Source organism: Pseudonaja textilis, chromosome 3, assembly GCF_049901715.1.
Source record: "Pseudonaja textilis isolate UNSWEBS1 chromosome 3, rPseTex1.2, whole genome shotgun sequence".
Classification (NCBI taxonomy): domain Eukaryota; kingdom Metazoa; phylum Chordata; class Lepidosauria; order Squamata; family Elapidae; genus Pseudonaja; species Pseudonaja textilis.
Window position 1 is genome coordinate 48,528,839 of NC_141992.1, and position 27,633 is coordinate 48,556,471.

The 27,633-nt window shown below is 38.2% G+C and overlaps 1 protein-coding gene and 2 long non-coding RNA genes across 4 annotated transcripts in view; all 3 read left to right on the forward strand.

Moving 5' to 3' along the window:
- Positions 1–1,480: 1,480 nt before the first annotated feature.
- Positions 1,481–6,950, forward strand: LOC113449058 (uncharacterized). The gene is made up of 3 exons (XR_015742829.1): positions 1,481–1,603; positions 1,849–1,977; positions 6,704–6,950. It is a non-coding gene; the product is annotated as an uncharacterized LOC113449058 (long non-coding RNA).
- Positions 2,109–5,146, forward strand: LOC148126104 (uncharacterized). Its single transcript, XR_015742560.1, has 2 exons — positions 2,109–2,186; positions 4,711–5,146. It is a non-coding gene; the product is annotated as an uncharacterized LOC148126104 (long non-coding RNA).
- Positions 6,951–26,823: 19,873 nt separating the features above from the next.
- SPDEF (SAM pointed domain containing ETS transcription factor) overlaps positions 26,824–27,633 on the forward strand; it is a 30,165-nt gene continuing 29,355 nt past the window's right edge. The window contains exon 1 of one of the 2 annotated variants that reach the window (XM_026719977.2): positions 26,824–27,240. The gene's annotated coding sequence lies outside the window, so the exon portion shown is untranslated. The remainder of the gene's footprint in view (positions 27,241–27,633) is intronic. The other variant, XM_087929595.1, reaches the window with a different exon arrangement.

Consider the following 27,633-nt stretch of genomic DNA (forward strand, 5'->3'; position numbering starts at 1 on the left):
CTGCATATGTGTAAATTACCGTATCCAGTATCTTTTTTTGCTTCTCTAGCTATCTCTTGGTTATTAATCTATTCCTATTTTGGACTAGCTCTAACCATGGTAATTTGCAGGAATTTTTCTAGGGATTGAGTGAGCAGAAAAGTACATAATGAAATGCAATGTTAGGTCATCATTTCTAGTAGATGTGGTGATGTTTAGTAAGTATGCATGAATCTTGATCCATCCCTGTGCTATTTCTCAAAAGACTTCATCCTTTAAATGCAGATATGCTCTTGTTGGTTGAAAGGCAACCTGGATTGGAATTAGAGAGGACTAGGTTTACTTGAAGGCTGAGAATCACAGTTTAGGTTATATTCATGGATTCATTTCTGCACCTAGTCACGATTCAGTAGAGGACTAGAAACATTCTTTTTCAGCCTGTAATTAAAGTGAAATTTCCAAGAAAAAGGAAATTTCTAGGTAACAATTGAATTAAAAAGGAAGATTCAAGAAAACCTATTCTTTAGAGAAATAGAAAAGGCTATATTTTTATTTCCTTTAATACTGAATGTTTCTGTTAGCAAATATTTTTATATTCTCTCTTTTACGTCATTTAAAAATGTTTGATTTTATTGATCTCTTCTAAGATATTAAAGCAGATTTCTCTTATATTACAATCATGATAAATTAGTAGAGGAATCATTGTTTATATGAAAACTACCTTTGCCTTAACTTGATACTGAATCAGAAAATTGTGCTTTCATTAAAAAGAAATTTTTTAAAAAATATTTTTATATATTTTTAAAATAAAAATTTAAAATTTTAAAATATTTTTAATGTTTTAAATTATTTTTAAAGTTATTTATATACATATATGTGTCTGTGTACATACATATTATATTATTTGTATAATATAATCATCAGCAAAATTAATTTTAAAAAAGTAATTATACTTTTATTTCTGCATTTTTCATTATAATAGAATTCTGTTTGTTTTAACATCAACTTCCAGGTATATATTTTTCTGCACTCCTAGTAAAACCTATTATCAATTCTAAAGATAAAATAATATAGCAAAATTAGCTTCTTAGTTTCTTGCTGTCTCTGATTTGTTACTTAATACATATATTGAATTCTTATTCACATGAAATTTGAGGGTTCACATTCTAAAATTTGAATGAATCCTAGAGCTCAGAAACCCAATCAGGTTCACATTATACTGAAACAAAGCATAAATCAAGGGGTGGGAAGGGTAGGGGGGAATGTTGCTGGTTCAAAGAGAATTCTTTGTAAGAAGTTGTAAACCGTATAAAGGGCACCCTATTCTCATCCTTCTTTCTATTTTCATAGAGTTTGTAGACTTGGGATTAAGTTTATATTGACAGAGCAAACATTTTACTGGCTTCCAATGAACTGTAGTCTGTTAAGAAAGAAGATTAGAAACCTTACAGCACCTTTGCTTTGCAACATTAACTTAAAAACGGATGAAGCCAATGTTTTTCAGAATAATCCATTTGATTGGAATTAATAGAAGAGTTGGTTAGAAAATGGGACCTGTCAGTATCTGTACATTTTAAAGTAAATTGTACCTGCTCTGTGTATTTGGAAGCTGACTACTACATTTGTAAGCTTCAGTATGGACCATATTACTTCAGCTTGCAGAAGAGGATACTATTAAAATATGCAAACATATATCCACATACTATGTAAAATACTATGTAAACATGGGACAGTCTTGTTTATAATAGGGGGAAATTCAGAGTGAAGTGCAGTACACTTATTATTTGGGACTAAGGAAAATGAAGACAACCTTGTATTATTTGTTCCAGAAATTTTCTAAAACACTTTCTCTCTCTCTTTTTAATTTAGTTGTGATTGTATTGTAATTGAATGATATATCTGCTTAGAATAAATGCTGCAGGTGCCATAAGATATTCCTGGATTCCTTGGTACACAAGAGACTGAACATTGCTCAGGAATACAGATTTAAAATATCAGGTAAGTAAATTATCTTCACCTACAGTAAGATTTACAGATGTGTTTGTTTTATTGTAAGTGCAGAAACTCCTCCCCTCAAATCTCTGAATCCCCTAGCTAAGCTAGGATACTAAACTCCTCATTGGATACTACACGCTATGGAGGAATGGTTGGTGAAATTGACAGATCTTGCTGAGATGCATAGATTATTGTCTTTGATTAAAGAAAAGGTACTATATCTATTGTGATTGGAAACCTCTAAAGGAATGTTTATATAACAATGAAAAAAATGAACTTATGATTTCTGGCTTTGATGATTAGACAGAATAGATTATAGAAATAAGAGTATGATGTAACTTTAGAGACAGAAGTTATAACATAATTATACTTATAACTGTTGTGAAGAATATTGAAACCAGTGGTGGGATTCAAATTTTTTTTACTACCAGTTCTGTGGGCGTGGCTTGTTGGGCGTGGCAGGGGAAGGATTCTGTAAAATTTCCAGACAGAAGTGGGATTTGCCGGTTCTCCGAACTACTCAAAATTTCCTCTACCGGTTCTCCAGAACTGGTCAGAAACTGCTGAATACCACCTTTGATTGAAAGCCACTTCTTTGTATCAGAGGCGGTGTTCAGCAGGTTCTGACCAGTTCTGGAGAACCGGTAGAGGAAATTTTGAGTAGTTCGAGAACTGGCAAATGCCACCTCTGACTGGAGATTTTACAGTATCCTTCCCCTGCCACGCTCATAGAACCATTAGTAAAAAAAATTGAATCCCACCACTACTTTGTATCTTTTTTCTTTCTCTATTTTTAGGCATTAAATGAAGGCCCAGCGTGAAAAAAAATAAACTTCACTGAATGTTCCTTTATTTAAGAATTGGTTTAAAAAAGCAATACATTTTTTTTCTTTTTTTACATCACTGCCCTTCTCAGAGCAGTGTAACAGGGTAGCATGTAATTACACTGCATAGGATTAAATGTACCATCTTGGACAAAGAAATAAGCTCTCCCAACAGGGCCTTGAGTCAATAGTAAGTGAAGAAGCAGGAGGAGAATGCATCAGTGTTTGACTTTGGTGTCACTCAGAGCTGGGGTAACATTGTGGTATTTGTCTTTGAGTAAGACATGGACATCTTTTGCCAAGCCCTTATTGTCCTGGCTCTACTGTTAGGCAGATTGAAGCAAAAGGCTCAGATGACAGCAGCATGATATTGTAGTACAGAGCTATATATGCATGTTGCCATCCCTACATCCTGAGCTAAGGATGGGAGGACCAAAGAGGGAGGGAGGAGAGAGAGAAGAACAGACAAGAGAGTGGAAGAAGGAAAGAAGGAGGGCAGAAAGGGAGGGAGGGAAGGAAGTAAAAAAAGGAAGGCAGAAAGTAACAAGGAGGGAGGAACGGAGGGAGGGAGGGAGGGAGGGAGGGAGGGAAGGAAGGAAGGAAGAAAGGAAGGAAGGAAGGAAGGAAGATTTCTTACACCAGCGGCTTCTCACAAGGAAACTCAGTGGGGAAGCCAACAGGAAGACAGGAGTTACTCCCACCCCTGTTAATTTTTTTCTGACCTGAGGTCATTCTGTTTCTCTGTTGAAGTAAGGAAATATCCTTATTTAGACTGGATGGCAGAAAAAGCTGAATTGTTTCCTGAAAAGCAAGGGTAATATAGGGCATGATCCAGTATCAAGAAACATGGCAGAATAGATAACCTTTCAGTTAGAATTAATTGCCCTGGGTGGTGAAAACGCTGCATCCAAAAGAAGCCGCATCAAAGAAGCTACTGTGTTTGGGCCGAAACATTACTGATAGAAAATAATTTCTGAGAAGGTTATTATAATGAAACATTAACACTGTGCTCCTAGAATACCATAAGCCACCCGAATTTCTTGGAAACAATCTCACACCATTGGGAAAAGCTTCCTTCCCAGCTTATAATGCAGATACAATTCCACATGGTTTTTTTCTATTTGATTTAATGAACAACTGATGCCAAAAAGAAGCTTTTTATTTTTGTTTATTGCATGCAAATGATTGCAGAAACCATTCTGAGGTATGCATTCATAAAGAAAAAGTAAAATCAGGTCAAGCCATACACCTCTCTGAACCCTAGGAAGGAGCCATTGGCAAGACACTTCTGAAATTCTGCTAAAAAAACCCCCACAGAGGTTCACCCAGGTAGTCATCAGAAGTCAACACTGATGAGAGAGAGAGATATAAGAGAGAGGGAAGGGAAGAGAATGGAGGAAAGAACGAAAGAAAGAAAGAAATGTCTTAATACCTGAAGCCAAGATAATCTCAATATAACTGTAACTAGGTGTGAACTTTTTGTCAATGGAATCTGAAAACATTTATCATCTGTGGTTTTATACCCATCCTCCATTTTTTCTTCTTCCTGTCTTGTCTCCTCTCAATATTCCTAGACCTGACATTTTGCCATTACTCCAAATTGTATTTTCCTCTCACTTTTCTACAGCAAACCAAATAGTCTTCTCCTATAGAGAAGAACAAACCGAAATGCAGGAATGCTGTAAGTGGTAGAATGACATCAGCACATACATAGATTATATCTTCTGTGACTGAAGCTCACAAAAATGCTCACCAAAAATATATATTTGCCTGATGGCTGGAATTTGCATTTCTCTAAGGTGGCTTTTGTGGGAACTAAAACTGTAATCGCTCAGGCTCTGCCACAATGAGACACTATATTGGCTGCTGTGTGAAAAGACAACATGACTTCCTTCCACACTTGTCATTGCAGGGTTCACTTGGCCGGGTGTGGCTATTCGGGAACAACTGGAAAAGAACGGTCTACACCTGAAGTGGTGTGAACATAGTATTGCATTGTACATGACATAGACCAGATGGGAGCCAGAAAAGAATAGCTCCAGTAATGAAAATCCACCCTGATATATTTAGTTAAATGCCTCGTGTGTGTTTCACATTATGAGAAGAAAATAACATTAGAATAATATGCAGGAAAAGGGGAAACTATTATTTTGTCCCATTTGCAGTAGATGATATTTTTTTCAAGATGTCTGTTCCAGCCTAATTAATTGTGATTGTAGTAAACAGTTTCAGACTCCTGTTATTTCATGGCTGTAATGCTTTCTCAGGCTAATTTCCCTAGAATGCACCTTCTTTCCTCTGTAAGTTGCAAGCTGTTATTTTGGTTTCCATAAAAAATATAAGAGCGATGGTGTGCTCATTTGAAGCTTGGATATACACAAAAGAGTATGTGCTCCCTGAAGCCTACTTACTTAACATGGTGACTTATGTGACATTGAAGATGGTGGCTAGTCTTGCTTAAATCACCCACCTCTATTCCTTCCCCCCCACTTGACATATGACTTTTCTGCAGGGATGTGATTCTACCAGTTAGCACTTATTCTTTAGAACCGGTTGTTAACATTCTAAGCAGTTTGGAGAACCGGTTGTTAGAAGAAATTACTGGCCTAATCCTGTAAGGAAGGCAGGAAGGAAACATTCTGGTGTTGCTTACAGAAACTGTCTCTTCGTTAACCCTTATTACATTCTTGGCAGAACTGGACTTCCTGTCTCAGGAATGTCTCTGGAGTTTTCTTTCCCCTCCTTTGCTGGTACTTTGCTTGTGTGGAGTGACCATTCAAAGTTACAATGGCACTGAAAAAAGTGATTTATGATCATTTTTCATACTTATGACTGTTGCAACATCCCCACAGTCATGAGAGGCCACACCCAGTCAATAACATGACCACCAAGCCATGCCCACCACCTAAGCCACACCCACAGAACCAGTTGTTAAAAAAAATTGAATCCCACCCCTGCTTTTCTGGAATAAAATTAATGTCTGAGTGATTTATCCAACAAAAGTTATTCTGTATGTATACAGCTATAAGAATGAGAAAAGAAGCACAATTCTCTTTTTTAATCTCTTGGACCATATTGTTTTCTGCTGACAACCACTCTGTCTGTGAGAAAAATATTAGGAACACCCCCCAATTACTATTACTACTGTAGAAATTGTGAGATATAGTAAGGGAGCACGTAGGAAAGTGCTTCTCTGCTCCTTTTGTCCTCCCCTTCTCAATAATCTTTCACTTAAAGTTGTGGCCACAGAAGTTTCGTGTTCATTTGATTGTGATTTGAGGTATTACCTCTCTGAAGTACACTCACACAGCTTCAGCGTCACTGTGGAGGGAAAGAAAGTGAAACACCAGGTGACCTGGTTGCTGAAAGGGTAAATGAGGGATGTTTCAAACTAAATTCTTTTTTATAGCACTTCTGAATAAGAGTTTGCTGCTTGCTAGTTCACTGGTAAATTACTTTGGGATCAGTCAGGCCTTCTATGGAAGAGGCCCTATTATTGATTTATCCAAGAATGAGTGACTACTCCTGATGATGATACCTACCCTATCAACCAGCAACTCTATGATCTTAATATTCAAGATCCAGCCTTACATATAGTGGGTTAGGTAGGTGTAAGCATCTTGTCTCCATTCTTAGGCTTTAGAAGCTGAAACAAATCCCAAAAAACAGGATTTTTTTTAATGCTCCAGAACTTCAGCATTATTACAATGTGTCAAGTCCCACATTATTTGACTTTTGAAGTGTTTTGCAATTTCTTTGTAGCAAATTATTGTAATATCAGGGTCATTGCCAGGGTGGGATTCCACTGGTTTGGACTGGTTCGGGTGAACTGGTAGTTCCAGTGATTAGTTGGCAATGCCCACCTGCCCCTGCCCTAGTCTGTCCTATATTTCTGTGTTTTGCAGCCCGGCTGATTCGCGTGACACAGGGGATTGCTGCACCTCAGCTGTTTTATTCACCAGGGCTGCAGCAGAAAGTAAGTTTTAGAGCTGAAAATAGATAGTTTTTAAATGCTGCATGTACTTATTCACAAAGCCAGTTGTTACACCGGTTGAATCCCACCACTGATCATTACTGAGAAGCCCTTCACCATGTGAAATAATTCTGCTTGGCTGCACCTTGAAGATGCAAAAAGAAAGTAAGACAGATTTTTTTTGGATCTACCTTATGGCCAGTGGTGGGATTCAAATTTTTTTACTAACGGTTCTAGGGATGTGGCTTGGTGGGTGTGGCAGAGGAAGGATACTGTAAAATCTCTAGTCAGAGGTGGTATTTGCTGGTACTCCAAACTATTCAACATTTCCGCTACCGGTTCTCCAGAACTGGTCAGAACCTGCTGAATACCACCTCTGCTTACAGCCATATAGTTGACACAACATAATGTTTTCACATATATATATACATTTGGATCTGCCATTAGGCTTGTGTAATCTGTACTCAATTCTTGTTTGGCACCTGAAAAAGTTGCTAAATCTAGACAGCATTTTAGGATCCAAAAAACCAAAGACAATGCCTAAGAAGAATTGTATTGTCATCTCACTACACCATAATGCAATTCCCTAGGCATTCAGGAATCCCCCAGCAGCGGACTATCCTGAATGTTCCTGTGCCTCTATGGAGAGGGTCAGCAAGTACTAATTATGAGAAAGTTATTGTGGCAATAAAGTAAATAACCTCTGCAAATTTTAACTCCTTTCCCTCTACTCAGTAACAAAAACACACCCCAAATATGAACTTATGTAATAACAATTGATCTCAGATAATAAACTCCAAGAGTTGATGGTACATTCTGCTCTTCATTACTCCCATGTCAAAGAAAACATTGTGGTACATGGAAAATTAGTTTAATCAGATTTATATCCTAATAGACGTTTCTATGTCCAATTTCATTTGTAAAGAGTCAAGTAGTTTTTTTAAAAAAACATGAAATTGCTTGGATGTTTTCAAAAGTTGATAAGAGCAGTATTATATTAAAAATTATTCTGAGTGTAGGAAAGACTTATTCCATCTCAATTTAGTTATTTTTGTGAAGATCAAATGTTATCCAAAACACAGAGAATTAAAAATATGGATGAAATATCTGTATTGCTAACAATCTTTTAGTCTTGTGAACAGAATACTTCACAATGAACAAGCTAACCTGGGACTGTATATCTATGGAGATTGTCAGTCATCCAGGTCATAGTTGTCTCAAAGGTGCTTTTTTTGAAAAGGCAACTAGACTGCTTTTGGAGTCTCTTCGGCGACAGAGCAAAATCTGCAGTCATGCATGGTTTCGATCCGTGCTCACCACTGGAGTGCCCTGAGCCAGCTGATTTCGGGGCTAAGCCACCCCATAGAGGTGGTGAATAGGGGGGAGACTGCCAGCAGGGTCAAGGAGAGCCGCATCTCTCCTCCCCAGCTGGCCATTACTCCCTTTCCCAAAGGCGGTTGCAGCGGTGGTCAGAAATGGCCACCTCAAAGAAGAACTTGACCAGAAAAGAATGTGCAGGAGGAAGACAAGAAGAGAAAGTTTTGGTTGACTGGGTTAAACTGAAAAAGCAACAACATAAGGTACTCTGGAATTTAAACTATAAAAAATAACATTGTTCCCAAAGAAGATTTTGAAGAAGTGAAGGAGAGAGAGAAGGGAAAGGATTTGGTTTTTTTTCTTCCCTTCCTTATACTGACAGCTGAGAGACTTAAGCAAGAAATTAAAAAAAAATCCACTTTGACATTAATAGGTATTTAAGCTGAAAATAAAATGTCAAAGGGATAAGAAAGATTTCTGGAAACTTAAAAGTTTTTAAAAGCAGGAAAGGAGAAAAAAAGAATAAAAGGGCAGGATCTGGAAAAATGGAGGAGACTGCCTGGAATTAAGGAATGGAACTGGAACTAAAAGGAATTTACAGTGAAACTCTAACAAGATTCCTAAAAGATACATTCTAACTGAAACTTGGCAACAAAATAATAGAGCCCCAAGAAGAGAAGGTGAAGAAAGAAGCAAGAAGAAACAACCTTGCATTATTTGGATTACTTGGTGATTTTTGGCTTTTGTATTTAAATGACTAAAGTTAGTCGGGTGGTTGTTTAAAAGTGTTTAAAATGGCATCACTCTTAGAAGAACTGAAAATGGAACTTAAAAAATGGAAAGAAGATGCACAAGAAGGGAGAGATTCTATTGGCTTGGTATTTCAATTTTTAGAAATGGAGATCTGGAACTATGAGAAACAACAAGAAACGCTTGCAGAACAAGAAGAATGGGACAAAGAAGAAGCCATCTTTAATGATCAAGTAATTTTATGTGGTGGACTAAAAGGAAAGGGGGAGAGAATAAAAGGTTTAAGACTAGAAAAAACAACAAAGAAAAAGAAGAATAATTCGAAAGATAAGTATAATATTAGAAAGCAACAGAAGAGGGAATTACAGAAGAGAGAATTAGAAGTAGAGAGACAAGGGGGTAAAAAGGGGAAGGAGAAGAAGAAGGGGAAACAGGAAAGGAAAAGAAGTTATAAAAGACAGAAACAAGATATAGAGGAACAGGGAAAAGATATAAGGATTGAAACCACAAGCTTGTTTAGAGATAATGGGTGAAAATCTAATTGTAAAAGGGACTCTGCAAAGGTACATAAGATAGCATTGTTATATTACAAATAGAAATAATTTTAAAAAATATGATTAAAATGATGGATAAAATATCCACTGTATGGAATGTGTGGAATGTTTGTTAATAAATAAATGAATTAAAGTGAATGAGACAAAGTAGGAAAGGATGGGAACATCTTAATTATTATTAATATGGGGGGGGGGAATTAATTATGGAAAGTTTACAAGTGTTCACAAAGAAGTATGATATTCAATTGAAAAGAAATGTTAAAGATGTTAAGATTTTAATGAATATTAATGATAGAATTGAATTGGAATGGAATGAGTGTTTTATTTACATATATATATATATATATATAATCTTTTTTTAAGAATATAGTGTGTATTTTAAGAATGTACCAAGCAGAATTCGATTGGAAGTTATATATTATATTGAATATTATAATCTTAAAGGTATACATTGAAGCTTAAATAAGAGTTGGATAAAATTAAAAGATATAAAGGTGTCATAATTACAGGAGAAAATTTGTTTAATGAGAAAAGATAATATGAAATATATTGTTATATTACAAATAGAAATAATTTTAGAAAATATGATTAAAATGATGGATAAAATACTTATTGTAAAATGAAATAAAGTGAATGAGAATTAAATTAGGAAAGGATGAGAACATTTTAATTATTATTAATGATTGATAAAATACAAGTGAAGAGAAACATGGGAAAAAAAAGAATTAATCATGGAAAGTTTATAAGTGTTCCCAAGGAAGTATGATATTCAATTGAAAAGAAATATTAAGATTAAAGATATTAAGATTTTAATGAATATTAATGATAGAATTGAATTGGAATGGAATGTGTGCTTTGTTTACATATATATATAATTTTTTTTAAAGAATATAGTGTATATTCTAAGAATGTATCAAGCAGAATTCGATTGGTAGTTATGTATTATATTGAATGTTATAATCTTAAAGGTATAAATTGAAGCTTAAATAAGAGTTGAATGGATAAAATTAAAAGATATAAAGGTGTCATACTCCAATTAGTAACTACAGAGGAAAATTTGTTTAATGAGAAAAAGATAATATGAAATTGAAGCAGGACAAACAAAAATATAAATATAATGATTTAAATTGAGATGAGATAATTAAAATAGAGTTGAGAAAATTAAAAGAAGGGGAAAATTGTAGAAAATGTAAAACAGTAATAAGATATGGAATAGAACACAAGAATGAGCAAGAAATTGAGTTTGTGTCTGTATGAAGAAGTGATAACCCGGGACCACGCTATTTTCAAAAAAAGATGTTTTATTCGTATTATGGTTTTCTTTGTGAAAACCCAAATAATTTTTTTTTAAAAAAGGCAACTAGACTGCTTTTTCTTCCTCCTTGAAAAAGCACTTAACTTGGGTCTGATTCTATCTAGTTTTACTGACAGAATCGCTTAACCTTTCTGAGGCATATGTAAGGGCTTTAATATCACTATTCATATGGTGCTTTAGCCTTAATTCAGTAAGAAAAGTTGGGAGTAATATTTGACTTTAGTAAGAGTACACATTGGAACTAGAGACGTCAAAATGACACTTGTTGGAAAGTTATTTGCTGTGGTTATTTGCATACATCATTTATAAAGGAAAACTTATAACAATATAGAAGGATAGTATATTGTACTTAGCTGCCACCCATCACAACTTCTGGCACATGTACAAACTGCTATAAACATCTTTTATGAGAGCATATGGGAAACGGGAGACTAAGTGATAGTAAATGTGAGGCGTCACTAATCTTGCTTTTACTATTTAATCCTGGAAGCCAAGATGAGGATAACATTTATTAGGATTTGTCTTTTCTTCAACCTGGCAAAATTCCATGTGGAACATTATTTATCTTTATCTATTATAGAACCAGGTGGAATTGGTGGAATTTCAAGCTTATATAACGAAATGTGTTAAATAAGATATTGTGACAGGCTTTGCTCTACTTTAATATTGTCAAATTGTTCCTACTAAACTTGCTACCTTTTCTGCATTGCAGAGATTACCATTCTATAATTTTTTTACTTGAAAATAAGATCCCATGAATGCAGTGCAATATATTTCCACATAATCCAATGTGACGGCCCTACACATCCGTGCTGGCAGAGGAGGCATGTTGCAGATCCCGTCAGTCAGGGAATTTTGCTGTCGGGTTTCAGGAGAAGAGCTTTCTCTGCCATAACTCCTGTCCTTTGAAACATCTCATCCCCTAGGGTGAGATCTGCACCTACCCTCCTGACCTTCCATAAGGGCCTGAAAACCTGGCTTGGCAATGGGGAGTGCCACGCTGGAGGTGGTCGATGGACCAATAGCAAATCCCACCTCACCTTCTGCACTTCCCTCCCTCTTCATCTTTTGACTTAACTTATAATTTGTGTGTGTGTGTGTGTGTGTGTGTGTGTGTGTGTGTGTGTATGTATTTAGTTTATTGCTTTTAATTTTATAAGCTTCCCAGAGTTGCCTTGTGGCAAGAGGGGTGGCAAATAAAGTTACTAAATAAATAAATACATATATTGAATTGTATGCTTAATCAAGTATGAAGCCTTTGATAATGCCATAGATGAAAAAATAATAACCTGTATGAAAATCTATTTTTCACCTTGGTTTAGCATGTTTTGAGAAAGAAAATATTTCTATTCAATTACCTGATTTTAAAATTTATATTTTGTATTAGTAGCTGTACTGGGGGAAACTGGATACTGCATGTACGCAACGTCTAGTCTCAAATGTATTTCGGGGTAGTTCTTGATTAACAACCATTCATTTAGTGGCTATTCAAAGTCACAATGGCATTGATAAAAGTGATTTACAGCCTGGCTTCATGCTTACGACCATTGCAGCATCCTCACAGTCACCTGATTAAAATTTGGGTGCTTGACAACTAGCATCATTTATGATGGCTGCAGTGGTCCTGTGGTCACATGTTCACTATTTGCACCTTTCCCAGCCAGCTTCCAATAAGCAAAGTCAATGTGGATACACATAACAACTGCAGTGATTCTCCTAACAATCATGGCAAAAATGGTTGTCAAGTTGGGTGTGACTCACTTAACTGCCTTGCTTAACAACAGACATTCTGGTGCCAATTGTAGTTGTAAATCAAGGACTACTTTTAATCATGAAAACATGCGTGATGGAAATAATTTTTAATCAGTTCCTAGAAATGTTGGAAATTTGCAAATAAGCATTAAGAATACCTATTTGGTCAGTTGTATTGCTTACATATTAAATTGTTGGCTATCAGCAGTAATAAAGATAAAAATTACAGGGATTTGAACCAAACCTGTTTCAGTTTCTGTTGAAAGAGCTGTGACTTTTGTTTTATGGTGGCAACAACAGAATTGGACCTATATGGGATTAATCACTTGCTTTATATACTGCCCATATCTCAAGATAATGTTACATGGCAGTGGTGGCTAACCTTTTTGGGCTCCTGTGCCAAAAATTGTGCATGTGCTCATACATGCACTCACACGCCAGAACCCAGAAGGCAATGTGTGCAGCCCCCCCCAAGCCCCCTGTGCTTGTGCACGATTTCCCCCTTACCTGTACTGCACATGTGCGTGCCTCCCAGCTGATTTTTGGCCCAGTTGAGGCCTTTTTCGGCCTCCCAGAGGCTCGAGGAAAGTCTCTGCAGCCTTTGGAGGCCGAAAAATGGTTTTGTCACTCCAGTATTTCCGGAAATACCGGAAGTAACAAAACAGGCCTGTTTTTCGGCCTCCAAAGGCTGCAGAGGCTTCCCTTGAACCTCTGGGAGGCCGAAAAAGGCCTCAAACAGGTCAAAAATTAACTGGGAGGCACGCACATGCACAGTGCAGATAAGTTTGGCTGGGGCTTGCGTGCCCACACAAATGGCTCTGCATGCCACCCGTGGTACATGTGCCATAGGTTCACCATCACGGTTATATGGTCTAGATCAGCGGCCTCCACTGGTGGGCCATGAGAAAATTTTGGTGGGCCACAGAGAAATCTCACCCCCAGAGCACCCCCACAAAGCAATTAATCCAGGCTGCACAGAAACACAAGGCTGCACCGCCCACATGGCCCGTGGGAACCCTCCCTGCCCACTCACTCCTTACCTAGTAAACTTGCCTGCTAAATTGCTATTTTTCCTTTTTCTGACCATCATCTGTTCTGCTGTGCCAGAAGATTCAGATTAGCTGGGAAGCAGGAAATGGTTGGATTTCTTGCTTTCTAGCTAGTCTTTAGAAAGTTTAGATCTTCGGCTCTGCCAAACCGCCCTTAGGACTGAAGGTTTGCTTACAAGCAAATTCAGTGCAGACTCATGGCAAGCAAATTTGAGAGACTGAGCTAGCTGATGGCAGATAGATAGATCACTCAATGATTCGGTGAGCAACTCAATCTGCCTGCTTTGCCTGATTTTGGGTAAAAGTTGCTCTTTTTTATAAGAAATTCAATGTTTACAAACATGGTCTGTTGTGAGTTAATTTTGTGAGTTTGACTGCTAGTAAATTTTATGAGTTTGCTTGCAAGCAAATTTTATGTGACAGACTGAGCTAGCCAATGGCAGATAGATAGATCTCTGAATGAATCTGTGATTCTGTGAGCAACTCAATCTGCCTGCTTTGCTTGATTTTGGGTAAAAGTTGCTCTTTTGTATAAAAAAAATCAATATTTATATAAATATTTATAATATTTACATACAAACCATGCCCAGCCAGTCACATGACCACCAAGCAACACTCACAAATTAGGCCACACCCACAGAACTGGTTAGTGGTCCCTGGGATCTAAAATTATGAATTTGGTGGTCCCTGAGGTCCAAACGGTTGGCGACCTCTGGTCTAGATCAGTGTTTCTTCATCTCAACAACTTTAAGATGCATGCATTTCAACTCCCAGAACTCATGCTGGCTGGGGAATTCTGGGAGTTAAAGTCCATACACCCTAAGTTGCTGACATTGAGAAATACTGCTTTAGGTAGCCTATATAGTACATAATGAAACAAATGGACATAAATGGGTATTAAAATGAAAGCATACAGTAATCAACAGGAGTCTTTGAGGAACCAATGGGATAGTTGTGTAGGCTTTACACAATGAATGGCACCATCCAAAATCTGATTCTGTATTAGAAATCAAATTAATTTATACCCAAGAAGACAATAAAGTTAATTAGTTAAATCTACATTTCAAAAATCATTTCACCATGGTCCTTGCTTTATGGAACAATATTTGGAAAATCGAAGCTCTGTCTATATTCAAAAATACATTTCTCAGCTACTGTATACAGAAAACATATGCCTCCCTTCTCTTACTTTTTAAAGCAGCTTGAAGGCCCATACTGAAGTCCTGTCTGAAGTTGCAATATTTCCTTTCAATGAAGATCATATAAAAAATTGTTTCTTTTTTGTCTGTATCTTCCAGTAATAACCAATGGGGGATAATCAGGGGTGGGATTCTACCAGTTCGCACCTATTCTCTAGAACCGGTTGTTAACATTCTAAGCAGTTCAGAGAACCGGTTGTTAGAAGAAATTACTGGCCTGATCCTATAAGGAAGGCAGGAAGGAAACATTCTAGTGTTGCTTACAGAAACTGCTTCTCTGTTAACCCTTATTACATTCTTGGCAGGACTAGACTTCCTGTCTCAGGAACTTCTCTGGAGTTTTTTTCCCTTCCTTTGCTGGTACTTTGCTTGTGTGGAGTGACCATTCAAAGTTACAATGGCACTGAAAAAAGTGACTTATGACAATTTTTTACATTTATGACTGTTGCAGCATCCCCACAGTCATGAGAGGCCAGGCAAGGAAATGCGTGCCTCGATGTGAGTGATATTGAGTTGGCCACACCCAGCCAATAACATGACCACCAAGCCACACCCACCAACTTAGCCACGCCCACATTTTTTTGTTTAAAAATTTGAATCCCACCCCTGGGGATAATGCAAATGAAGTTTAATTGTAATTACACATTACAGGGCTTGGAATGCTACCTTGGCCCAATACAATCAAATGGCAGCTAGATCAACTTTTGCTTACTTTAATGTGTTGAAATTATGATTATCCTTATAAGCTTGAATTGTTCTGAGTCAAGTGAATATCTGCTCAGAGTATGCTCAACAGATGAATTTTTTGCTAGCCATGCCAGTTTGGAAACACAATCAGACTTTCTGTCTAGATTGCTGCAATAGTTCTGCAAACTTTGATTAACAGTTACTGTTTAAAAGTTTATCAAAAACCTCTACAGGAAATAAAAAAATTAGAATATGTGGCATGTACAAATTGCAATGGTATGGAAGTTAAGCATATAAAACACTAATTTCTGATAGTCATAAAGCACTACATTTATAAATCTCCACTTAAAAAGCTTTGTCTGTCTTCATAATGGTTTTCTCCTTCAGACCAGTGCATTTTGTGTGCAGTTAGAAAGGTCACCATCTCAAGCAGAATTTTCTTAAGGCCTATTAATAGAAAAATTGCCAATTGCACCCATGTTTTGGGAGCCAAGCTGTCTAAGTTTACACAATAATTAAAGGCCACCACTCTTCTAACTCTTGTCTGGAATACACACTTATTTACACAGCATTATGTCTATATCTTCATTTCACAATTTATTAGGCAGTCTTAGTAAAGAAGTAGTTCTTATCATGAAATGACTAATTGAACTACTGTTGATTATTTACATGGAAGTACGGTAATTCTCATAGAAATGGAAAGGGCTTTGTATAATACGTGTAATCCAAACCTCCATCTGTGAAGGAGTTTATGAAATTATGGAACTTTTTTCATGCATAGCAAATACATGCTCTATATCCCAATATGTTCCTGATATCGTGAGACCTGCCTCAAAAATACTGATTCCCCAGAGTTATAGTGAAGACTAAGATACTCAGATGGAACATGCTGGAAATGGAACTGGTAGAAAGTCACTGGAAGCAAACTGGTGTGCATTGTAAAACCTGTCCCACATGTTGCCTAAACAAAATTGTTGCTTACAGGTGTAGCTGAGGAATGGGGGCTTATCATTACTGCTGAAATTATTTTCAAAATAGTACTTGTGGCTTTCTACATTAGAGGAGAGTGTACTTTTGATGTTTGATGCAAAATGCCAATCTGCCTTCACCAGTCATAAATAGAGCTTAGATAAATAGATCCACATTCTTTGGAGAAAAAGGAAAGCGGGAAAAAAATTCAAGTTCAAAGTTGAGCACAAGATTTATAGAGATTCTGACCTAGCAAAATGTCTATAAATTACATGCTTGAATTTTGGTGCATAAAGGTAAATATTGTGAAATTACAGCCACCCCATGTACGTAAGCAGAATGTGGATGAACAGTTTTAAATTAAATACATTTCAGATATTTCCTGTAAGAAATGCTATATATAAATAAAGGCCAAGCAATGCCCATATGTGGTGAGTCACAGAGATGCAATCTAATACCAGGAAATTCCACCTCTTTCTGAAAAGATTCAAAGGTGATATGTGCACAGTTTACATAACACTTAATGATCCTCAATGGTTTTTAATACAGGTTACACGGTTATTATTCTTGTGGTTGATAATGAGGTTTGTTGAATCACAAAAATTGCTTGAGACAAATTAGTTCCTTTTTTGTGCTCTGCTGACATGACCCCTCATTACTTTTAGATGCATAATTTAGATGACAGGAAAACAATGTCACATAAGCAGATTTTTTTGGATACAAACCACCACCACAGCAAAAGCTTCCCCTAATTTTGATGTGGAAGATCTAGTTGCCTAGAGTCACCTTTGGTGAGATGGACAGTATATAAGTTTAATAAATAAATAAGATCTAATGCAGTGGTCACCAACCGGTGGGCCATGGCCCACTGGTGGGCCGTGGAAAAAATTTGGTGGGTCGCAGAAGAAATGGCCCCCAGAAGCAATTAATCTGGGCCATGCTTGCGCCTCCCGGCTCTCCGAGGGACCCCAGAGTCAGGTCCCTGAGATGCACACACCAACCAGCTCCTGCACCCGGCGCCGGCGGCAACAGCAGTCCCCTCCCCCAGCGCCTGCTGTTAGCTCTTCCCATTATTTCTCTAGCTTTGAATTGCTCCCACCTCTCTTTCTTCCTCCCCCCGCGCCCACATACAGGCAGGAAAGGAAAGGGAGACTGAGCCTGCGCAGCTCTCCACTTTCCCACCCCTCTCTGCCTCTCCCAACATCGAAGCCTCGGAGATGCAGGTAAAGCTGCCGCAGCAGTAGCATCCTGAGTTGCCTTAGCATTCTTGGTTAGTTAAGAATCGTCCTACCCAGAGAAGGAGGTGGTGCTGGAGGAGAAGGAGGAGGCAGTAGTGGAGAAGCAAACAACTCAGGGCGCTACTGCTGTGGCGGCTTTGCTTGCATTTCCAAGGCTTCGATGTTGGGAGAGGCAGCAAGGGCTGGAAAAGGGGAGAGCTGTGCACGGCTCCATCTCCCTTTCCTTTCCTGCCTGCACGTGGGTGGGTGGAGGGAGGAAAGAGAGAGAGCCAGGAGCAATTCAAAGCTAGAAAACTAATGGGGAGAGCAGACAGCGGGCTCTGGGGGAGGGGACTGTTGTTGCCGCCACCGCCATGTGTAGGAGCATGCACCTCAGGGACCTGAGCCGGGAAGCATGGGAACTGCAAGTGGGAGTGTTTGATGATTTCTAAGAACTCCTGGAACACAGTAGATTGGTGTTTTGTAGGTCTCAGTGAAAGAGTGAGTCACCTCCTTTCCTCCCCGGGTAATGCGAGAGATGCTTTCTCTCTCTCTCTCTCTCTCTCCCCTCCCCCGCCCCCAAATAATCACCAAGAGCGACAGTCCTTCTGCAGGCAGATGCCTGCTGAGAAGCCCCTGCAGTGGCAGCCAAGGGGCGCTGCCCCCCAGGAGAGCAAAGCCCCCTTTCTGCCTCTGCTTCTCCCAGAGGCAGTTGCCCCAGGCCCCTCAGCTCAGACACAAACACTCACACCCCGCCTGCTCTTCTGTCTCTTTTGAAGGTGCCAGGTGGGGGGAGGCTTCCAGCCCAGAATGTTTTATTTTGTTATCATTAAGCATTTACATTTTTGTTATAATTAAATAAGTGTGTGTTGGTGTATCATGTATGTATGTGTGTGTATATGGATACATATATATGTATGTATATTTATGTATGTATATGTATTAGAGGTGCTATTCAACCGGTTCGCACCTATTCGGGCGAACCGGTAGCAGTTATTTGGCACGGGTTGCTGAACCAGTGCAAATCCCTGGCTGGCCACACCCCCAACCCGGTCACCCGGTCGCTCACTTGCGATCGCTCTTCTAGCTTTCCGTTCCCCACATTCTCTTTCTCCCTGGGGAAAAGGAAGAAAGGCATGGATGCTGCAAGTATCACTTTCCCCGTGTGAGTTAAAGTGCCTGGAATGAGACAGAGTGTTCTCACTGTCAGGAAGTTTCTCCTTAGTCTTAGGTTGCTTCTCTCTGTTCAGTTTCCATCCATTACTTCTTGTTTGCATTCTGCTTCTTTGGAAAATACATTGTCCCCCTTTCTTTGTGGCAGCCCCTTAAAAGCCTCTTGCCTATCACACTCTTGAGTAAGGCATGTGAGCCATTTCCTCCTTTCAGTGGTCCATGAAAGTACATCTATAGTATGTAGATAATAAAGTCAAAAAAGGTGAACAACATTTTTACAGAACTATAGATAAGTTGAGGCTGGGTGGCAAGGAATGGCTGGGAGGGGAGGGGCCAGGCGAGGCACCCCTTGAAGTGAGTGACATTGAGTTGGTCACACCAACACAGTCATATGACCACTAAGCCATGCCCACCCAGTCACATGACCACCAAGCATGCCCACCCAGTCACATAACCACTAAGCCACACCCACCCAGTCATATGACCACAAACCACGCCCACCAAATAAGCCACGCCTACAGAACCGGTAGCAAAAAAAATTTGAATCCAAAAGTTTGGCAACCCCTGATCTAATGAATACTTTTTTGTTCTGTGCTTCTGCTTTTGATCTCTCAGGCAAGCTATAAAAAGAGTGACAGCTGCTTCTTTAAGGCAGGACATCCTGTGAATCGCAGAAATTCTGGGATGATTGCTTATGGTTTATTGGTTCTTCCTCAAAGTGCTGGTATAGTTTCCAGTGCCAAACTATCATTTACATTTAAAACAATTATTTTAATATTGTTTCAACACATAATGCTTCATTAAGGATTGTGTATGTATGTGGATTTTAAGTTTTTGTTTTAAAATTCTAGGTATCCACAAACCCACTCATTTTGAGTCATAGACTACCAATTCTGACTCTGAAACTCAAAGATAAGAAACAGGTATGGCTCTTAACCAGTAGGACTTCACCCACCCTTGCTCTAAGGGCGTCAGGTGAGCACTGGACAAAGATAAGGGATCTTGGAGGGTGGTGATTTGGTATAACATAATTGGGTTACTCTGCTTAATGCAGTCATTAATAAAGGCATCCTAGAAGCCTGTGTTTATTTTGTGTAGCAGAATTCTTCCATCATACCGTATCTTAAATTTCCACATTTAAAAGCACACCTCTATTTCCGTTAATAAACTGTGATAAAGTTATCTTTGCGTAGACGGGATATATCTGGAGGAACTTTTGATTTATGCAACGTCCTGCTGCTTCTAACCTTTTACTTATTGGCTCCAATTAAGAATACTAGGGACTGTTTATCTAAACCTCCTATATATGGTTTGGGCCAGTTCTTTGAGATAAACATGGCCAGAGTTTTGCAATTTAATATTTTATGGCATGAAGCTTGCATATATAATTATCCTTCCATTTTCTTTGGCTTTGTGGTCTTCTACCCAGTGTTCACTAGCTGGATTGGATACCAACTCCCATGTTCCTAGTCAACATTGTTACTGCTGGTCATTAGCCATGTTGGCTAGAGGTGGAAGGATTTTGAACAGGAAGACATCAGATTTGGAGTGTTTATTGCCTATAGAGAGGTTGACCTTTAAGAACTGAGAGTTATGAGATATAAACATCTTTCCATTGTAGAGAACATAAATATATGGTCTTGAGCTTGAGATGGAAGCATGGAGAATGAAAAGAAAAAAACAGTATGCCTCTTTATTTTGGCTTTTGTGTAATCTGGGGTGGGGGATAAACATATGAAGTTGCCACAATGAGTTAGATCACAGGACTTTCTAGCTGAGCCTCATCATAGAACTGGAGGGGTTTGTCCCCTAGTGATGCCAGATACCCAGAAATATAAGTTTCCTTATAAATGGCAATTTAGCCTCTGCTTTAAAAATTATAAGACTGTACCATTAACAAAAAACCCCACTTGTCTACACAGTCTTTGAAACACCTTGTACCAGGGGTGGGATCTGACCGGTTCGGTGATTTTACCGGTTTTGCTGTGTGCATGTGTATATCGTATATCATGTGTATAGCTGTCTGGACAGCTGAGTAGCGCTGTGCGTGGGTGCGCAGCAGTTGAACAAGCTCTTTTTCCTGCTTTTTCAACCGCAGCTGTGTTGCCCAAAACAGCTGCTGTTGAAAAAGCAGGAAATAAAGGTCAGGTAAGAGCCAGGGCGGGCAGGTGAGCCAAAACAGCAGCAGACATAGAACTATGTTCTCTCTCTGCTGCTCTTCAGAATTACCAGTTCTACAGAGGTGGACAGAACCAGTAGAATCCCACCCCTGCCTTGCACCCAATTTGAGAGTGTCAAGTCTGAACGATATGTTACAAGTTCCTATCATTCAGATGTGCATTCAAATGTATTAAATTATCTATGTTTATTAAAGGGTAAAGGAACAATCTCTAATTTCTTATTTGTGAATTTAGAATCCAGTTGGGAACTACCACTGCTGAGATGCTTATGTAAAACAACAGACTTTGATTCTATATATGTAATTTTTTGGGGGTGGGGTGGGCATCCATAATATTATTTGGACCAAATAAAAGAGGTTACTGGGTTAATCACTTTAGTGAATATGTGCATGTATCACAATTAACTGAGATTTTCAAAAAATCTCAGCAGACAAAGAAAAGGAAAAAGGAAAGGATTAAAAAATAATGAAAAAATGAACATTTCAAAAAATGTGATGCAAGACAGAAAACTACAACAGATTTTAAAAATATTTTTAAAAATGAAAGAGGACACTTGTATAGTTGAGATTTCAGGCAATTCTACACGTATGGTACCATAGGAAAAAAGGAGTAGGAATGAAGCATAATAAAGTTTGGTGATATTAATATTTGAAAAATGGCACAGAATAAAGAGAAATTTATCAAAGACAGCTTGCAAGAGAAGAGCTCCCCCCCTCAAAAAAACCCACATATAGTATGACATATAAACACATACAGTATGACATATAAAATGTTTATATGTCTCCAATATTTAAAATATTGATTTACTGTCTGATATACTTTGGGGTGGTCACATTAATCAGATGGGAAATACAATATCACTTTAAGCAAAATGTCAGCAATAAACATAAGTAATAACATGGCAGCTTGTCCATAATAAGTTTTTAAAAACCCATAAAATGATCCATCAAATGCTGGATTTATTGCTCAGCAAAACATCAAGAGGAAAGATGCAAGCCATAAATCTAGTGGCAGTGTTTTCAAAATCATTGGGCCACCAGGGAAGGACTATATCTGGACCCAAGTCCCCTGTTCTGATGCAGGAATCAATGCAAGAATTCTCTTCCATGTACACCAGAGGTCTCCAAACTTGGCAACTTTAAGACTTGTGGACTTCAACTCCCAGAATTCTCCAACCAGCTAATTGCCAAGTTTGGGGAGCCCTGATGTACACATTCATGGGCCAGGCAGATTCCGTTTGGGACAGATGATTCAAGCTGCATAAGGTTTTATAGGTCAAAACCAGAACTTGGATTTGGAAACATTTCAGTAAGCAATGAATCAACTTATAAGTAGGTATTATTCTACAACAACATTTCACACATACTAGTACCCTGGCCACTATATTTTGTACTGTGTATGCTGATTTCCAGGTCATTTGTGCTAATTTAATAAGTATGGTAAGATCAGGGCATGAGCTACATTTGCCAGGACTTTGCAATCATGTAGGTCCTCAATTGACATACCAGCCTAAGCTGGACAGAAACTAAACATTTTACCTAGGTTCCTTCTAGCTAAATTTGAGATTCAGGCATGGTAGGGTCATAGCATTCATTGCCCTGGTGGAGGATTTTCATTTTGATCTAAATGGTGAGAGTGTGCCTCTCTTGGCCCTCTTAGAGCTCTTGATATCTTGCTGGGGGAGTTTGGTATTGGAGGCATTGTTTTACAATGGTCCTGCTCATATTTTGTTGGACTGGTTTAGTCAGAAGCAGGGAGGAAGGAGTGGATGAATCTCTGGTTATGGGGTGCTATATGGTTTGGCCTTCCTCCTGCTACTGTTTAACCTCTATGTAAAGCAGTTGGGAAAGGTCATTCATTGATTTGGGTTTGAAGGTATCATCAGCTTTACTGATCATACCCAACTCTGCAGCACCACCAGATTAGAAATACTGTGGAAGTGCTAGCCCAGTGTCTAGTCTAGAGGCTATGAGGGTCTGAGTCAGAGGTGGTATTCAGCAGGTTCTGACCAGTTCTGAAGAACTGGTAGAGGAAAGTTTGAGTAGTCTGGAGAACTGGCAAATACCACCTCTGACTGGAGATGTTTTTATTTTATCCTTCCCCTGCCACGCCCACCAAGCCATGCCCACAGAACCAATAGTAAAAAAAATTGAATCCCACTACTGGTCTGGGTGGATAAACACAAATTGGACTTTTCAGTCTCATTTATTGGAGTTCCTTAAACTAAAGAGCACTCTGTGATCATCATCAGCTGAGAAGGAGTTGTTTGGAAGCAATCTACCCCACACCTGGTCTCCTCTAATTCCAGTGGGTGACCAGATACGTGATGAAACTCATGTTGAACTAAATCTATATTTAAATCCATAAGCATGATTTAACCATGCAAAATCAAGAATAAAACCTTTGTAAGTCTTGTATTCTCTTTTGGGTACAGTGTGAATTAGAGACCATATTTGACGACAAAGAAAGAAAATAAAAATAAAGGAAAAGAACTGAGGGCAGAGATAAGTTTACATTTGTGTGGACAAATGCTGAAACAAAGAAGGTCAATAATCTAAATAAGATGCAATTAACTTCAACGAGACAGCGCGTTGATTAAAGGAATGAGAGAACTGACACACTAGTATTAACTGAAAGAGAAAAATAATAAAATATAACATTTAGATTTTTATCTGGTTACAGAGACTAAAAATATTATATTGGGTTGGTTTTATACAATTTTTGTTGTACAGTAAACTAACAAGTTCACAAATTAATCTTTTTTGTTTTTGGTGGAAAAGACAATCCAGGAACGAATGGGCAGATGGAAGTGGGCTAATTCAATTTAATAACCTTAGATTTGTAAGCCTGCAGGGAAGATTCATGTAAATAGAAATCATATTTTACTATTTGTGAAGCTATTTGCATGATCAATAGATAGGCAGTATCTATTGTATACTGTATACTATATGTATACAGGATAAGTGGGGGGACCAACTGCAAAGCACGAAGAAAAGTTATTTTCTGGTAAATATAACTGGAATAAGAATTTGCTTCTTTCACACACTGAGTTAATGAAAAGTTTCCCGTTTTTAGCGTAGTGAAGCCTACTGATCTCTTACGTCCTGCCATATGTCTTAAAAGCCTGGCTAAGATTAAAACAGCATTTCTCAAAATGAGAAAAGAAAAAAGCCACCCGCAAAATAGGAAAATGGTTCTACTGGATAAGATAACATTGATGAATTTTAAAAGGCTCCTTTAAGTTATTGATAACATGGGAATGTACATACAGTGCTTATGCCAGTGGTGGTGAAACTCTAATGGGTAGGCATCCTTTATGTTTAGTAGCAAAACAGTCCTTTGATTGTGTGCTTATCGATGTGGTGGGTTTTCATTGCAAAGATTACTAGTGCAGAAAATGAGGACCTTTTCCCCTAAATCAATTATGAGCTGACCTATTGATGGGAAAGGAGTGTTCCTGTTCTGAATGTTGGTCTCCTGAGTCCTGCTTTAATGTTCCAAGACAAACAATGGCCATTTACTCTATGATAAACAAGCAGCCTTTAATTAGTGGCACACTGGCATTTTCCATGGAAATCAGATGAGTCTATCTTATAGTTCTAAAAGATGCATCTCTGCTTAATATTTGGAAGAGTAAGTATAAATGCAAAAAGTGCAGTATTATGAAGTTATGGATTAGCTTTTCAGGGGTGCCCAGAAAGAAGTCTGATTGAAAGAGTACAAAAACTGACCATGGGCAGAAACTGGAAAACTCAGGGCATCTTTTAACCAGGAAGGAGCATGATTTCTGCTGTTCGGCAAAGCACCAAGAAAATGCATGGAGAGATATTTTATAGTTTTTGATTTAGTGAATAAGATGAGATTGCATGAATATGGTATCGATAGAAGGTTGGCTGTGTAAATTTTGTGTCAAGATAGTGGACTTTCAGCAGCACAGTTTCAGGTAGCTTTCCAAGACTCATAAGAGTTAAAGTTGAAAATGGCATCAGTTTCTCTTATAGGAGCCTCCTATACTCATTGTCACCCTTAACCTGCCAGTGCCAAATATGTGCTCTCCCCAAATTCAGTGACCTTTATAATTAATTCAATCTTTTCCAGCACTATTACTTTGTTATAAGAGAGCCCCTGCAGTTTTCCAGAAGTTCTGCCTCTGGTACAGAGGCTGAATTGTGGCCTTTGGCCTGTCAGAAGTTATCCTTCTCTGCACTAAAAGAAATAAAATGACACTGAGCTTACTTAACTGGAAATACTGAATGCAGTATTCTATTTAGGAAATAGAAAGTTCTGCAACTTGCATGTCACTTGTATAAGCAAACCATTCAATGTTTACATTTGGATAAATCCTTTGTTTTTTCTTTCATAACTACAAACATTCTTCCCACTTGTTTGATAGTTCTTCCAAGTTTTTGGACAGTCCTTCAAAATGTTAATTGGTCTACCAATAATACAGATTTAAAGAGTCAAATGATGTTGTTTGGGCCTCATAATTATTCAGTGTCCTTTTATGTATATATGTGTATGTATACATATATACATACATGTGTGTGTATAAACCATATTATATTAAATCACACACACACATATATACATAGAGAGAGAGGAGAGAGAGAGAGAGTTATATGGTGAATGAACTTTGTATAGATATAAGCTGTGTGATTGAGTTTAATAGAATATAGATTCAATTAAATTTGCCTGATATGTTTCGTGGTTTATTATAGGACAGTTCTGATTACTAATACACATGTCTCTGTACAAATTTGTCATACAAATAGTTTATTGAAAATTTTGAGGCTGTATAATGAGACTTGTATGCAATAAAAGGGAAAGAACTCCTTCCCGCTCCAATTGAGAAATATGTTCCTTACATAGAGTTCAGTACCTAATGGCCATTGTATTCTTTATTACTCAATGGGTGTTACATAATGCATCCATATTTCATGACTAGCTCATGTTCTCTTTTTTCTATTCCTTTCATGCTCAACCTTATGGCTGCCATTGCTCTTTTGAAAACCATCACATGTGTATTTATGCATGTATTCATATGCAATAATATTGTTAGAATAGGCAGTGGTTAGAATGCAGTACTGCAGGCTACTTCTGCTGACTACTGCCTGGCAGTTCGAGTCTCACTAGTTCAAGGTTGACTCAGCCTTCCATCCTTCCAAGGTTAGTAAAACCCAGATTGTTGACGGTAATATGCTGACTCTGTAAACTGCTTAAAGAAGATTGTAAAGCACTGTGAAGTGGTATAAACAGTAAGCCTAAGTGCTATTGCTATTATGTTTACCACTGAGGACACTATAAACAGCAAATTGATAAATCAGTGGAGCCACCCCGTGCGGTAAGAAAAAAGGTGTTTATTAATGAATAGCTACAGAATTTCAGTAGTATTCTTCATTCAGTAGGAGTCTTTCTGCATCCGGTTGGTTTGTCATTGTCTTGTGGCATATATGGAGCAAGGAAAAGCAATGCATGAGACCCTCCAATCTTGTAGGAAGGAACCTCAGCCTTGCAGCTCTAGTTTGGGCTGATCAGAGCTGGAGTTCCACAACTGAAAACTCTTGTACACATTGTCAGTTTAATTTAAAGGGAAGGGATTCCTATGCTGGTCCAAAAAATCATTATTAAGTTTTTGCTCCCTTTGTGGTAGCCTTGAACACAAAGTGGTACTACTCTAGCTGTACTTTTAAGTATGCAAGAGATAAAGTTGTGGAGAGAACTGGAGCAAAGGGGGTCAGTTGCCGGGGCATGAAAAATTATTTGGCTCATATGTAAGATTATCACATATTAAAGGGTTAACTGTAGGCTGGGATATTTAAACACTTCTTACTAGGTGCGCACAAGCTTGTTTGTTTAGGTAAATAAATAAGGAAGGAATTAGATATAATGGGGAAAGAAGACTTTTCCTGAACACTACATTCCTTGTATTCAGCTACAGCTCTAACCTTGGTGCATAACTTTTTAAAGATGCTGATTAGTTGAATGTATTTCTTCTTATATTCATTCTCCACTACCATTTCTCTGCCTGCCTGCATTCCTTAGTGTGTGGCAGGTACTTATGAGGGTATCTTTCCCTTGCAGGTTTGATACGTCTTTGAGCATTTCACTTCTTGCATGCAATACTTGGGTTCAGATGCAGGGATAAAGCATAGCTTTAGCTCTTTTAAGCATCTTAATCAACTCCCTTGGCTATTCCATTCTCTGTCTTTTGTCCACTTCATGCTCAGTGAAGATTGGCTGGAGCATTTGTCTCACTATTGGATTGATGCTGCTGCTGGTAATTGATACTTTTCTGGACATCTAAAGGGTAAGTGTGGATGTTTCTAACTGATAGATTTAAGAAGCAGACCTCTTCATTATCCCCAAAATTCCAGGGTCTTCTCCAGGGGTGGGATCTGACCGGTGTAACTACCGGTTCTGTGAGTTTACGTTTTGCATAAAATCCCACCCCTGGTCTTCTCCCTGCAAAGTCTTCAAGGAGAATGGTAAATATTTTAAGACTTGTTGGCCAGTCCTTATGAGTTCAAAATCTTCACTAGCACTGAGCACCAACTAGCTGAGTGGGTTTTTTTCCCCCATTCTTTGCCATTAGAGAACAATTCACTGAAGTATCCCTGGAATATTCAACAACCTTTTCAAGTTGAATGAATAATCCCTTTCCTACTGCTTTGCTGATGTGATTTAACTAGGCACAAATCTG